Below are 16,718 nucleotides of genomic sequence, written 5' to 3' on the forward strand. Positions count from 1 at the left end.
TGCTTATAACTTCGTTTTTTTTAATGGGACACCCTATATATTTTTACATTTTTGAATTCTCCTCGATGTCTTCTTTCTTAAAATATGAGGTTTTGTAATGCTATACTAGGGTGGTTTAAAAAATAATTACGTTTTTTTATTAATTTCGTAGCAACTTTCACACCCTGTAGAATTGCAGTAGTGTGACATCAAAAACTTTATTTATGTTCAAATGATTTTTAATATAGTCTAATATTGTCAAAAATTACTAGTGTAGGTAAATGTTGAATTTTAGTATATTTTAGAATAGTAGGGTTAGTCGAAACTCGGAATGAGTATTTTCTGAAATTTCTTAAAAGAAACACCCTGTATTTTCGTATTGTAACGAAATTACATTTTATTGTACATACTTTATTATTTCTTAAGCATTTCCTATACCTATCTGCTTTAATTTGAGCTTAATTATTAATCTCACAAACAATCTTAACTACGTATGTATTTTGATAACTCACCCATTATTGCTAATTTTAAGGATTAGTCTAGATTTAATTTGTGGTTGAATATTTTCACGGTTAACCTAATAAAATGTCACGAATTATTTGTTGCAATTAATGTTTGGCTTGAATCACCAATAACTCACAAATTAAAGCAGTTAGGTATAGGAAACGCTTAAGAAATAAAAAAAGTACTGTAAAATATCATTTCATAACGATAATAATATACAGGGTGTTCCATTTAATAAAATTCAGAAAATACTCACTCCGAGTTTCGATTAACCCTGTATACTAAAATTCAACATTTAGCTACACTAATAATTTTATTAATAGTAGACTATATTAAAAATGATTTGAACATAAATAGAGTTTTTGATGTCAAACTACTACAATTCTCCAGGGTGTAAAAATTGCTACGAAATTAATAAAAAAAACGTAATTATCTTTTAAACTACCCTATATAACATTATAAAACCTCATATCTTAAGAAAGGAGACATCGAGGAGAATCCAAAAATGTAAAAATATACAGGGTGTCCCATTAAAAAAACGAAGTTATAAGCAACTTCCGGTATACCGGAAGTAGAAAATAGATGAAAATATGTTGATTAAATAGATCACTCTTCAAATCCCCTTCTTTATAATTTTCACGATTCTGCTGCCTTTAGTTCTCGAGATACTTCTAGTAGGCCCTGTATCTGCCTCACCCTGTATATTTTGACCTCTCATTTCACATAATTTCAGTAGTCTTGCTTGAGGCGTTGTAGTATTGTGGAGATTTGGATCTTCTCTACCCAAGAAACTTCTAAAATTCTTCGATAGTACTACATTTCGAAAGCATCAAGATTTAGATTACTTCTATTTACAGTCCCAAGACTCGACCTAATGTGACGAATTTAATGTCACGGTGACTCTCTGCGTTACAATTTAACTTGCTCATGTTTGGTACTATTTACATACATATATAGACGGTTTCATATTCTGTTAAGTGATGAATTCGACTTAAACCAAAAACTGCATAAGAAAACCCTGAAATTAGTCTTTCCAGCACCAGAGGAAAAACCCAGTACTTTCTGTTCAAAGCTCTAATCTAAACAAATATATTAAGAACAAGAGCCAAAATACTTAACATATGAACAAACTGTTGACTTTTTTGAAAATTGTGCTGGCTCGACTGATCCCTTGAGTTTACTACAAACATACACAACGGATATGGGCAACTTTAATAGCATGATAACAACACTTAAGCCATATCTTACAGAAAATAAGCATGAAAACCAAATGCACTAAATTATTAAACAAAATCAACAAAATGCTAGACGATGCCGATAATTAAGAAAGTGATGGTACAACAACAAATTCAACAAGAAATAAACTAAAATCTTCCATCCGATTCTTCAATGGAACGTTAACGGTTTCTAACTCCCTTTAGGAAGATATCTCTCTCTCCTTAATATTTAATTCCCAAAATTTTTTGATAAGGCAAACACAGTTACTTCTCTCTGGACCTTTCGTCCTACAATATGTGATCTAACTCTTTCTGAATACAATAAGGTCGATACCACCCATGCAACAATTATTCAATAGTTTCTCAACATAGTTGCTTCTTTCCCAGATCATTGTCATATTTATACATATTCATCCAAAACTATTGATGGTATGGGATCAGCAGTTATAGATTCGAACACTATTTTACAATTTAAATTATCTTCCACTTGCAGTATTTACTCTGGAGAACTATATTCAATTATGCAAGCCCTCATTCATATTCGTACTCAAAAATTTCCAAAATCTGTCATAATTACCGATTCTCTCAGTGCATTACATACGATAGAACAGTTATATCCAAGTATTCCTGTAGGCATTAATAAAAGAACAATTACATTTCCTAAAGAACACGAGGCAGCAAATAGGCTTTATATGGGTTCCATCATACATACATACATCCTTCAAGTTGGCGAAAAAGCAGTCTTTCATACCAGAGAAGCAATACACAATGCGTTTTCAGTGTCAGTGAACTAAGTGTCTGTTTCCGACTATAAATCGTTCAAAAGAAAAGTGATAAACAAATAGGAAAACTCTCAATACCTAACAGTATAAAAGCAGTCTTAAGACCACACTGTAAGCTTACAAATTATTTGAAAAACATTAAGAGGAAACAGTAGCGATCAACAGGTAGCGAAAACGCGTTCCAAGATTGCGGCTGTAATTTTGAATATTTTTTCGAGATATTTGGCACACGTATTCGTAATATAATAAAGAATGGCGGTACAGAGCCCAATTTAAAAAATTACTGTGAAAATTACTCTGTAATTAAATACAATATTAAAAAAACGAACCTGTACCGCCATTAAGAAGAACAAAAAAATACACAAAATGACACAAAATCTAGGCATCGGATAAAAAAGTTTATTTGAAGAAAGTGTATTTTTGTGTTCTTGTTAATGGCGGTACAGGCTGTCATTTTGGAACTACTTTATTTCATTAGTAGTTCCAAAATGACACAAAATCTAGGCATCGGATAAAAAAGTTTATTTGAAGAAAGTGTATTTTTGTGTTCTTGTTAATGGCGGTACAGGCTCGTTTTGTTAATATTGTATTTAATTACAGAGTAATTTCCATATATTACTATATTTTTCAAATTGGGCTCTGTACCGCCATTCTTTATTATATTACGAATACGTGTGCCAAATATCTCGAAAAAATATTCAAAATTACAGCCGCAATCTTGGAACGTGTTTTGACTACCTGTTGATCGCTACTGTATCACCTTAATGATTTAAACAGACTGTAACCACTGTTAACATTTTGTAGATCCCATTTCCAATTTGTAAATTATGATATTGTTACTTAACTGTGAACATAATATATGTAATAATCAAAAATACTATATATTAGGTTTAAATAACCATGTATTAATTACAGTACAGCTAATAACCCAAAGTGGTTGATGATGTTCAATAAAAATAAAAATAAAATAAAAGAGCCAAAATAAAAAGCATTTACACAGTGGTGTATATGTTATAGTCAAAGCCCGAATTTCAGGCACTCCTAGGTCTGACTAGGCAATCCTCAGGACTGACATCTTAGTCAAAGCCCGAAATAAATTGCAGTTTCGGCCTTTGACTAGTCAAACATAGGAGAGACTAAGGTGGTCAGGCAAAGGTCGAAATTTAATTTTATGAAATCGGGGTTTGACTAGTCAAACCCCGATCAGCTCTTAAACTGTCGTAATTTGTTAGATTAGGTTTAATAAAACGTAATTTTTTAATTTTAATGTTTATTATTTTTATATTGTCGTAATTAAAATAAAAAATAGTGTTTATTCTCATATGTTGAGGCATTATGGCATTTATAGTTGCACAATACGTTAGATCTTTTACTCTTACATAAGTTTGAAGAGCATTTCTTATTGCAGTAGCATTTTATAAAGTCTTGTCCTCCAAATTTAGAATCTTTTGTACTAATTTCTCTTAGGGACAGCCTGGACATCTTCGAAATTAAGAAAATTCCCTTTGCATTCTCCTATTTGATTTCTTGAAAAAAGTGTGTTTATTGTTCCGTATTTCGTAAAAACTCTATATAAACCGTCAATTGTTTTATCTTGTATTATACCCAAAATATTTGGAACATCTCCTTTGGCTCTATCAAAGCTGGGGATAGATATTGTTACAGTTTTTCCGATCGAATTAGGAGGAATTTTTTATTTTCACTTAATTGTTTGATAGAATTAGCCTGGGCATGAAGACCTTCAATCGCCTTTCCTTTATTTTAATCTTTTTCTAGTCTGAATCTGTCAAAATGCGTCTGAGTGGAGCGAACGGAGTTTGATTATTATTTACACGTAATTTGATTTGACTAAGTATATGAATTTTATTCTAGCACAAACAAATGGAATAGGAATGTCATCGTCAACTGTGAAAAAAGATATTGCAATCGGAGAAAAATCTTCGGATCATCATAATACTAACGAAGCCCCTGGACCGTCGTCACTAGGAGAGAAAGAAAATTGTCAAAAAATTCAGATTACTTCTTCAGATGTGGTTTGTTGTATTTGCCAAAAGGGGAGCTCTGACGCACATACGTGCATAATTTGTAATCAGGTGGTACATGTTGTGTGCGCTGACAGCACACTAGGTGCATACTATGAAGGTTTTGAAAGAAAAGTTGCATGCATGCATTGTACACAGACAGAAAAAATTTAAAAAAAAATAAAGTAAAGGCGGTGGAAGGTCTTCATGCCCAGGCTAATGCTATGAAACAATTAAGTGAAAAAAATGTCCTCCAATTCCGATCGAAAAAACGGCAACAATATCTACCTCCAGCTTTGATAGAGCCAAAGGAGCTGCTCGAAAAAAATTTTGTATCATACAAGATAAAAAAATTAACGGTTTATATAGAGTTGGTATGAAATACGGAACAATAAACACACTTTTTTTCAAGAAATCAAATAAGAGAATGCAAAGAGAATTCTCTTAATTTCGAAGATGTTTCAGACGTTAAGCTGTCTATAAGAGAAATTAGTACAAAAGATTCTGAATTTGGAGGACAAGGCTCTATAAAATGCTATTGTCATAAGAAATGCTCTTCAAAATTATATAAGTGTAAAAAGTCTAACGTGTTGTGCAACACTAATTGCGATAATGCCTTAACAAGTGAAAATAAACACAAATTTTTAAATTTTAATTAGGACGAAATAAAAATAATAAACACTAAAATTAAAAAATGACGTTTTTTTAAACCTAATCTAACAAATTACGACATTTTAATGGCCGCATATGAAATGCCTCCCGAATAAGGGTTTCTTACCTGTCGCTAAAGTGGTCACATACGAATTGCCTCCCAAGCTCTAAATAAATTACATGCTTCTAATCTTTATGTGAAGGTGAGACGTTGCCACATCTTCGTCCCTTTGTAAATTTTTGGCAAAATTGGTATTTTGTTCTTTAATTTATTTTATTTTCAGTCTTTATGTATTAAACATTATTGACACTAGGCAATATTTATAAATTTCAACTAACTTATACATATACAGGGTGTCCCGAAAAGATTGGTCATAAATTATACCACACATTCTGGGGTCAAAAATAGTTCGATTGAACCTAACTTACCTTAGTACAAATGTGCTCATAAAAAAGTTACAGCCCTTTGAAGTTACAAACTGAAAATCGATTTTTTTCAATATATCGAAAACTATTACAGATTTTTCATTGAAAATGGACATGTTTCATTCTTATGACAGGAACATCGTAAAACAAAATTACAGTGAAATTTGTCCACCCCATAAAAAATTATGGGGATTTTGTCCCCTTAAACTCACCAAACTTTTGTGTACGTTCCAATTAATTCATTATTGTGGTACCATTAAACACAGCGTTTTTAAAACTTTTTGCCTCATAGTATTTTTTCGATAAGCCAGTTTTTATCGAGATGCCGCTTCTTTTCAATATATTTACGTAAAAATTTTATGGGGATTTTGTTCCTTTAAACCCCCCAAATGGTTGTGTACGTTCCTATTAAACTATTATTGTGGTACCATTAGTTAAACACAGTGTTTTTAAAACTTTTGCCTTTTAGTCTTTTTTTTCATAAGTCACCTTTTATCGAGATGTAGCTCTTCTTTTTCAAAATATACCTAAAAATGTAAATTATAAATAAATTTTCAGATTATTAAAAGTCTAAATATGTGGTGGATTCGACAAATATTCAAAATATCTCGATAAACACTGGCTTATCGAAAAAGTACTAAGAGGCAAAAAAGTTTTAAAAACATTGTGTTTAACTAATGGTACTACAATAATAATTTACTTCGAACGTACACAAAAGTTTGGGGGGGTTTAAGGGAACAAAACCCCCATAAAATTTTTATGGGGTGCAAAAATTTCACTTAATTTTTTTTTTAAGATGTTGCTGCCATAAAAATGCCACATGTCTATTTTCAATAAAAAATCTCTGAGAGTTTTCGATATATGAAAAAACTCGATTTTCATTTTGTAACTTCAAAGGGCTGTAACTTTTTTTGTGTGCACTATTGTATATAGGTAAGTGAGGTTCAATCAACCTATTTTTGACCGCAGAATCTGTGGTATAATTTATGACCAATCTTTTCGGGATAATATAAAAACATAATAAGTATTTTATAGATTTATTAAAAATAACATCACAAAAAACTTATTTGGAAAATATTACAAAATGTGTATAGAAATATAAAATTACAAAATATTATGTTTCCTAAATTTATATGATACTACTTTGACAAATTATAATCTATTTATTTTACATTCTCTTAATTCTAAAATTTTTTCATTTATAAGAAAATTTATTTTTGCTGTACTTTCCGTAACAATTTTTTTGGTGTCGAAACAGAATTCATTTTAATGTAGGTATTTATTTGAAATTCTAAAATTATATCAATAAAATTATTAATGTTAGGATGAGAGCAGTAGAGAGAAGAATTATACTTAGAATGAAAACTTTCGCATGGGTTTGTGGTTCTTTGTAAGGATGAAGAGTGCTCAGCCCAATGTCGGGTAACAACTTTCTTTTCTAAAAAGAAATATGTCGTACTGTGAAAGATTTATGTTAATATATTTCATGTACACTGCATTAGGACTTAGAAAAATCAAAATAGATAGATAGTACCTATTTAGATTATGATTTGGCAACATTGTGTCATTATACAGAGATTAAATAGACAAAATATCAGCCTAAATGATTAACGAAACGGAGGCATTTCGATTGTGCCTGGGAGGCATTTCATGTATGAAAATATTTACCTGAAAAAGTGGGAGGCATTTCGATAAAGCCGATTTTAATAGCTAATCGGGGTTTGACTAGTCAAACCCCGATTTCAAAAAATTAAATTTCGACCTTTGCCTGACCAACGTAGTCTCGCCTTGGTTTGACTAGTCAAAGGCCGAAACTCTAATTTATTTCGGCCTTTGACTAAGACCGTCAGTCAGACCTGAGGATTGCCTAGTCAAACCTAGGAGTGCCTGAAATTCGGGCTTTGACTATAACATATACAAACTTACATGTGGTGACTGTCCAAAAACTTACATCGGTCACACTGGTAGAACTTTTAATAAACGTATTCTTCTTCTTCAGGTGCCATCTCCACTACGGAGGTTGGCAATCATCATTGCTATTTTAATTTTTGAGACGGTAGCTCTAAATAGTTGTCTTGATATGCATCCAAACCATTCTCTCAGGTTCTTCAGCCATGAAATGCGTCTTCTTCCGGTGCTTCTTCTGCCATCTATTTTTCCTTACATTATGAGTCGCAGGATGCCATACTTCTCGCCCCGCATCACATGTCCGAGATACTATAGTTTTCTTTCTTTAATTGTAAGTTCAACTTCCTTCTCTTTAAATATTCTTCTCAGTACTTCGTTGTTCGTAACTCTATCTACCCAGGAAACCTTCATAATTCTTACCCTTACATTATGAGTCGCAGGATGCCATACTTCTCGCCCCGCATCACATGTCCGAGATACTGTAGTTTTCTTTCTTTAATTGTAAGTTCAATTTTCTTCTCTTTAAATATTCTTCTCAGTACTTCGTTGTTCGTAACTCTATCTACCCAGGAAACCCTCATAATTCTTCTATAGGTCCACATTTCAAAGGCGTTAAGTCGTCTCATTGTCTCTGCATTTAACGTCCATGATTCCATTCCATAGTATAGTACACTGTATACGTAACATTTTGTTAGGCGTACTTTAAGAGCTAATGTTAAATCTTTGCTACATAGGACCTTTTTCATTTTCATAAAATTAGAACGTACTTTTTCAATTCTGACTTTGATTTCTGCAGTGTAGTCGTTATTTTATGTTATAAGTGTTCCTAGGTAAGTGTACTTTTTTACTCTTTCAATCTGCTGGCTCTCTACTATCAAGATTTCGTTAGTATTATGGTTGTTTTTACTCATTTTCATAAACTTCGTCTTTTTGATATTGAGAGAAAGTCCGTACTCCCTACTACGTAATAAACGTATACGCTGTGAGCTCGTACGTAGAGGGGATATTTACAAATTCGCGAGCGCCAGTAGTGGCAAGTCTGTACACGTTTACCGGAAATTTGACATAAATGTCAAAGTGATTAATTTAAAATTAAAATTAAAAACATTAATTATAAAAAATATTAGTTGGTCAAAGCTGTGGTATATATTTTTACCTTAAATATACTTACGTTTTAAATACTGAATTTAAGTTTTTTTAATGTTCCGTAATATGTAATTATAAATTAATATAATAATATTAGCGCCATCTACACGATAATTGTGAAAGTATCCGAAGTAAGAAATTCATATTTTATCAATAGAACGTCAAAATGATTAGCAAAATTTAAAAAAAGCGATTACAATTTAATTACTTTTTTGCGTTGTAAATATTAAGCGATAACAATTAAATAATAAATTTAAAAATTATCGGTGAAAGTTGAATTAGTAATCCGCTAGGAGCGCCACCAGCGAAGCTCAGAGCGTATAGCAGAACGTAAAAGGATTTCAATAATAGAATAATAGATTCTACGTACGCACTTTACTTTCTATAAATCATAATAATTCTTTTAATGATAAATTTCAAATTATCCTTATCCTAAATAAAGGCCTTAAGCTATCATTAATAGAATATATGAAAATTAATAAATTAACAAAAATATAGATATAATTCTGAATGACCAACTTGATACAAACAACTCTCCCTCCTGAATTTATTCAGTTAAAGATTATAAAGTGTAGATTATGCATACTAAGGCGCTCGGTCGAAACAGGTCCATGTCACCATTCCCCCCTTTTCGATTTAATGGTCGAAAAAAAGGTTACTCGTTTGTATTCCGTTAGTACTGGATTGTATCACCCTTTAGTCGTTTGTACTGCCCCCACCCTTTTAAATCTGTCTGGAGGGACTGGTGACACGCTACCCCCCTTTTTAGATCTGGGGGTCCGGGATGGGTATGTTCGTTTGTACTGCGTTAGTGTCGGATTGTACCGCCCTTATTTTGTTTGTACCCCCCCCTACTGTAGATTGGCCTGGAGGGGCCAGTGACATGCTACACCTATACTCTACACTCTTGGTCATCTAAACGTCGAAAACAGGCTATTTCGTTTACTGCGTTAGTACTGGATTGTACCGCGAGTACCGCCCTTATTTTGTTTGTACTACCCCCTACCCTTCTACATTTTTCTACATTTAAAACAGGGGAGGATTAGTGCTAGGAGTAAGGACACAAAATCCGCCAAACTTTACACAGCGGATGTAAAATTTGGTAAACTCGTCAAGAATCTAATTACATTTTGAAACTGAAAAACAGGCTTGTAAGCCACTCTCAATGGGGAATGGAAAGTTACCCCCTCAGGTGGATCTCGGAGTAGTTTTACGCTGCCGATTTAAAAAATGGTACATGTATCTGTTGGAAATATTTTGAACACCATTTTCGATCAGAAATCAGGCAGAGGAACGACCTTTCCTCCTCCTACTAGGGAGAAATTGATTCCTCCCCTTAATAAATTTTACAGTTTCACACGCTATCGATATGAAACTCAAAGATCTCATGCGGCGCATCCCGAAATGCACTTTTCAACTTCGTTGTACAATTTCAACCTCTCTGTCTTCCCATTGGGGGTAAATCTGTATTAATATTTTGTTAGAAACACAATTTTCGACCAAGATATGGAGTGATAAAAAGGTGCAGATGGATAATGGGGAGGTATTGAGATGGAGACGGAGTGACATAAAGATGGAGTGATGGGAAGGTGGAGATGGATGAATGGAAATATGGATCCCTCCATCTTTATATCATCAATCTTTCCATCTTGCCTTCACTTCATCTCTATCTCTCCATCACTCCATCTCCATCCCTCCGTGTCCATATCTCCACCTCCACATCTTCATCTCACCACCTCCCCATCAGCCATCTCCACCTTTACATCTCTCCATCTCCATCACTCGATCTCTTCATCACTCCGTCGACATCTCTTCATATCTATCTCTCCATCACTCCGTCTCTATCTCTCCTCTTTCCTTCACTCCATCTCCATCTCTATCTCTCCATCACTCCATCTCAATCCCCCCATCTCACCAACTTTCCATTACTCCATATCCATCTCTCCATCTTTCCTTCATTCCCTCTCCACCTTTCCATCCCTACATCTCACCAGCTCCCCATTATCCATCTCCACCGTTCCATCACTCCATCTCCACCTCTCCATCTCTCCATCTCCACCTCACTACCTCTCCAAAAATTCAAAGAACCAACTTTTAAGAAGAAAAATGAAAAGAGGATCGAAAATCAAAGTCGCAGAGAAACAGAGTCCAAAGAGCTTTTCGCTAGCTCCCCCAAACTTGTCTTAAATGTCCAGGGTAAAGGAAGGCGGCACAAATTCTGTGACCCTGAAGCACAAATAGCACAAATTGGGCAAAAATGGCTCATACTATGCTCGACCCCCTACCCCACTTTAGTAGGGCCGTAGAAATGGACCCTGTAAATTCTCTGATTACATGGTGGTTTTTACCCACAGTAAAGGCAAAGGGGTGGAAGTTGTACAACGAAGTTGAAAAGTGCATTTCGGGATCTGATTTCTCATCGAAAATTGTGTTCAATAAATACATGTACCATTTTTTAAATTGGTAGCGTAAAACTACTCAGAAATTCATCTGTGAGGGTAAGTTTCCATCCCCCGTGGAGAGTGGCTTGCCACTCTCCACGGGGGAGAAAAATCCACAGGAAAGCCTGTTTTTCAGTTTCAAAATGTAATTCGTTACATTTTTGATGAATTTACCAAATTTTAAATCCGCTGTGTTACTATGTGCAAGGTTTGGCTGATTTTGTGTCCTTACTCCTAGCACTAATCCTCCTCTGTTTTAAATGTAGAAGGGTAGGGGTAGTACAGACAAAATAAGGGCGGTACAATCCAGTACTAACGCAGTGAAATAGCCTATTTTTGACGTTCAGATGACAAAGAGTGCAGAGTAGAGGGGTAGCATGTCACTGGCCCACCAGGCCAATCTAGACGGGTGGGGGTGGTACAAACAAAATAAGGGCGGTACAATGCGATACTAACGCAGTACAAACGAACATATTTACCCATCCCGGACTACCAGATCGAAAAATGGGGGACAGCATGTCACCACCCCTCCAGACAGATTTAAAAGGGTGGGGGCAGTACAAACGAATGAAGGGTAATACAATCCAGTACTAACGCAATACAAACGAGTGAGCATTTTTTGACCCTCAAATCGAAAACGGGGTGCTGGTGACATGGATATGGTTGAAAGGGCTGCAGTGACACATTAGTAATAAATAAGTGGAAGTATTGAAAATAAAAGTTTTCAGTAGTTTATGATTACATTCTGTTGTTTACTTATTACGATTCTTTTTCTTTTCCATGTGTTCAAATCCAGATCTGCTTTTATTATACAGTTATTCCTCCTTTTTTTTCACAAAGTGAATTTCTGAAAAAAGTTTTTCAGTTTTAATACATATTAAGAGCCTATGATTCCAAACCGTCTACTAAAATTGTTGTTTGATTCCAATACTTTCCATTACGCGAATCTCTCCAAGCCAAATCTCTCTTAGGACTTCGATCAATATAGAGTGCTTAACACGAATGCCTTTTGGAAGTCGATAAAACAACAGTACATGTTTACCACATGTCTACAGATATCTTTGAGCAAGTACGGTAATCCCAAACAATGGAATGCACGTACAGGTTTTTGCTGTTGTCTTCTAGGTAGAGCTAGAACAATGAGTTGGACCAACCATTAGGTAGTTGCCAGCTGGTATAAATGGTATGGAAAAACGTATTAGCCTACAGTATAAAGAAGTTTTTAAACTCCCTTTTTCATTTTTTAAATTATGGTATACAGCTAACCGATGGATATTGCCCCTTAGTGATTTTCTAGGTAAAACAATTATAATTTAATCCGAAATGAAATAATTAATTAATTTTCGCCCCTTCTGTAGCCAGTGGCAAGAGCACTTACCTTTGGATCGAAAGGTCGCAATAGTCGTGAGTTAAAATCTCACCAGGGTAGAGAATGTTTCGTTTATTATAAATTAATAAATGAAAATGGTTTCTGTCCTTGTGGGATCGGTACTCACCGGAGGGACCGCAGACGTTCGGATACAATTAGCGTCTCTTTTCAAAGACCATGACGTCGACTTTGCAGAGTAACAAGACACTTAACACACACTACACATTACATTAGGTACCTAACTGGAAAAATCCACTGTATCATGCCAAGTCGACGTCATTGTCTTTGCAAAGTAACAAGACATTTACTTAACATACACTACACATTACACTAGGTGCCTAACTAGAAAAATCCACTGTACCATGAAAATGACCATTAGTTGTCGAGCCATTAACTAAATAAAAAAAATTAATTTTCGTCTGTCTATAGCAGGGGTCACCAATTAGCGGACCGCGGTCCGCATCCGGACCGTGAGCTAGTTTTGTGCGGACCGTCAATAAATTTAGAATATACCTAGTGTTTAGCAATTTTGTAAATGTTTGGCCATGAATAGTGATGAGCGAGACTGGTCTTGGTCTTGCGGTCTTGGTCTTGGTCTTGCAGCAAGACCAAGACCAAGACCAAGACCAAGACCAAGACCAAGACCGCCTTTTGGTTGCAAGACCAAGACCAAGCTTGCAAGAACAAGACCAAGACCGAACCTTGCAAGACCACGCAAGACCAAGACCAACCTGCAAGACTCTTGCACTTTTTTGAGAAAAATTCGTTTTTATTATTTAACTTTATTTTTTTAGTTCAATAATATATACTGACATTGTAAGAAACCTTAAACAATATCGAATTTTTAAAATACATAATATTTTGGTTATATTTTTAAGTCGTTTTGATTAAGTCAAACGGTTTGCATTTTCTCAACCTTCAAAGTGTCCAGAAGGCAAGTTTTCAAACGGCGACAGTTCAAGGACAATTAAAATTACTTGTAAGACAAAAAAATGTAATTAAAGATAGGGTAATCCATTTAAAAAAAAATGCAATAAAAACGGTTTTTATGTACCAGTAGTTTTCGCCTTTCTGTCTAATAAAAATACTGACACTTATTTCAATTCTTTGAGCATAATCGAGGAAAAATTTAGGTCGTTAAATATAAAATGAATACAAAAAATATCATAATAGATTTTGAAAAGGGATTCACAATGCTGTGAAAGCATTGTGGCCTGAATAAAAAATAACTGGTTGTCGATTGTAAATGTGTCAAGCTTGGTATCGCAAAATCTAAAGCTTAGGTTCAGTTTCTGAATATAATGACAAAAATTCCAATACTGGGAAATTTTTAAAATTATTTTTTGGATTAATTTTTTACAATCAACGAAAGTTGGAAGTTGAATTATTTGTGAAAATCCCGGATGACAAATGTGTAAAGAATTTTACTGATTTCATAGTTGAACACTATTTGGAAGAATCTAGGTTTTCCTAAGAAAGGGCCAGTAGTACAAATAGTATGTGCTGCACTTGAAATGCATGCGCATCATTTCAGTGTGTCTTAAATTCTAGTTTTTACTACCCACATCCGAATATTTTCAACTTTTTAAATGTCATAATGGGTGAAAATAAAATATGTGAAAATAAAAAGTGCGAATAACTCATGTTACGAGAGTAATGTAGTTTAAATAAAATTAAAGAACTGCAAAATAACAAATTACAGAATTAAGCGTTTATAACTCCCCATTAGGTTTAGTTATTATGTTATAGTATTAGGTCTATAAATAGGTATGGTAAATATGTACGTATTTACTAAAAAGTATGTTTTCGTTAGTTTATAAAAAAAAGTTAATTACATTAAATAATGATTAAATAGAGTAAAAATATTTGATTTTTGTGTTCTCTTAAAAAAATTTAATTTATGTTCTTAAATTTGACCCTCGTAGGATAAATACTACAGTGTTCGAGTGAAAGGAGCAGATCATTATCTGTTAACAACTATAATCCGTTTATCCCTTTTCGTAAAATCCGTGAATTGAAGGTCCCCCACCATTTGCGGCACCTTTAAGAAGCTCTTTTTCTTTAACATTTTATTAAAATACAGGGGCAATAAACAATAATCCAGACTCAAGACGTGGTCTGAAGGCAGGCGGCAGGTATCGACAGCATGCAAAACACAACGTGACACAACCGAAGGCCGGCAATTGCAACAAGGGTTGTAAATGCAGGTTTTTCCTACTGATAAACATTACCATTATAAAAATATACTCTAATCTCTTTATATAGAGAGAAATAATTAGGTCATTAGGTGAATGTATAATGTTAAAATTGGTATCCGTTTGAAAATACATTCTACATTCTGTTAAAATTTTAAAGCAAAAAATGTAGTTTCATTGTTCACATCTTTATTTATTTCAATGTACATTTTATTCGAAATTGTTTGGTTTAAATTATTACTACCAAAAAAGCAAGACCAGCAAGACTCTTGCGGCAAGACCAAGACCAAGAACAAGACCGGCTAGTGCAAGACCAAGACCAAGACCAAGATTGCCTTTTAGCTGCAAGACCAAGACCAAGACCAAGCTTCATGATGGCCATCACTAGCCATGAAATTGTGTACTATGTTTGGCTCAACTTATGTGTGCGAAGCCGCTTTATCAAGAATGAACTTTATTAAAAATCGGTAGAGATCTCACTTAACAGATGAATATCTCAACTACCTAATGAGACTCAGTTGCACTAAACTCACTCCAAACTTCAGACAGGTTGTACATAGAAAAATGTCATTTTTTTCTCTGATAATTTAATTTTGTAAAGAGTTTTCCGCCTTATTGTTATACTTACTAATCATTAATTTTGAAATTAAGTAAGCTGTAATATAAAATTGTCAGTAGTAATTGCACAAGAGCTCTAAAATTATTGAATTTTTCCCGAGTGACACTTTGATATTTTAATTTCACGAGCCGAAGGCGATTGAAATATGTCAAAATGTCACGAGGGCAAAAATTCTATATTAATTTTAGAGATCGAGTGCAATTGGTTGCGATTATTTCATGAATAAAACTGTTCAAAACCAAAATTTTATTGTAATTTATTTATATAAGTACAAATTAGTATAATTAAATACACAGTTGTTATAAATATTAATTTGACGGTTGACAGTCATCACTTTTATAATTTTTAAAACATTAATTGTCATTAATGTCACTGAATGTATTTTTTCGTAGCAACACAGGGCATCTGACGTAATATACTTGACGACGGGAAATTATCAAAAATTATCGATTTAATATAGTTTTTTGTAGCTTTCTATTGGTCAGAATCTCCTATGAATGAAATAATCAGTAGTAATTGCACAAGAGCTCTAAAATTCTATATTAATTTTATAGATCGAGTGCAATTTGTTGCGATTATTTCATGAATAAAACTGTTCAAAGCCAAAATTTTATTGTCATTTATTTAAGTATAAATTAGTACTGTTAAACACACACTTGATATAAAATATTTTACGGTTGAAAGTCATCACTTTTATAACTTTTAAAACATTAATTGTCATTAATGTCACTGAATGTATTTTTTCGTAGCAACGAAGGGCATCTGACGTAATATACTTGACGACGGGATATTATCAAAAATTATCACCTTAATTTGCATTTCTGTAGCTTTTATTGGTCAGAATCTCCTATGAATGAAATAATCATGTGCATTTTTTTATATTCATTTCCTCTCTACTATATTTAAGTAGGAGTACTTTTCAGATGTGCATTTAAATAAAATAATTTTCAGATTTAATAAGTTTGCAACAAACACCTTGTATTGAAACTAATGTAGAAAAGATAACATGTTAATTAGCATTTTGTACCTCCTATGATTATTTATTTTAAATTTTTCAGTTTCCTTTCTACAAAATTGAAAATGTCTAAAAACTTCATTAGCATTCAAAATATAAATTCCTAATTTTTAAAATATTCTCAGTAACAATTTACAATACTGCTGTTTTCAAAATATACTGATAATAACACCAAAACAATACACACTGAATTTATATTTTATTTATTGTACCAGGAAAACTTACAGAAAAGTATACAGTAACCAAAAAAAAATAAGATATTATTAGTTTTCCTTTCCATATTAGCCCATATGTGAGGCCACTTTCGTACGAAAAATGTTTCTGCCTCGATTTCTGTTCAAAAATGTCCCCTTTAAACAAATCAGAAGGTTGCCGGGTGAAACAATTTTTTAAGCAAACTCAAAATCACTTTTTTGCATCAAAAAATGTATTTTTGGGTTTCTTG

This window comes from Diabrotica virgifera, chromosome 3 (genome assembly GCF_917563875.1).
Source record: "Diabrotica virgifera virgifera chromosome 3, PGI_DIABVI_V3a".
NCBI classification, from domain to species: domain Eukaryota; kingdom Metazoa; phylum Arthropoda; class Insecta; order Coleoptera; family Chrysomelidae; genus Diabrotica; species Diabrotica virgifera.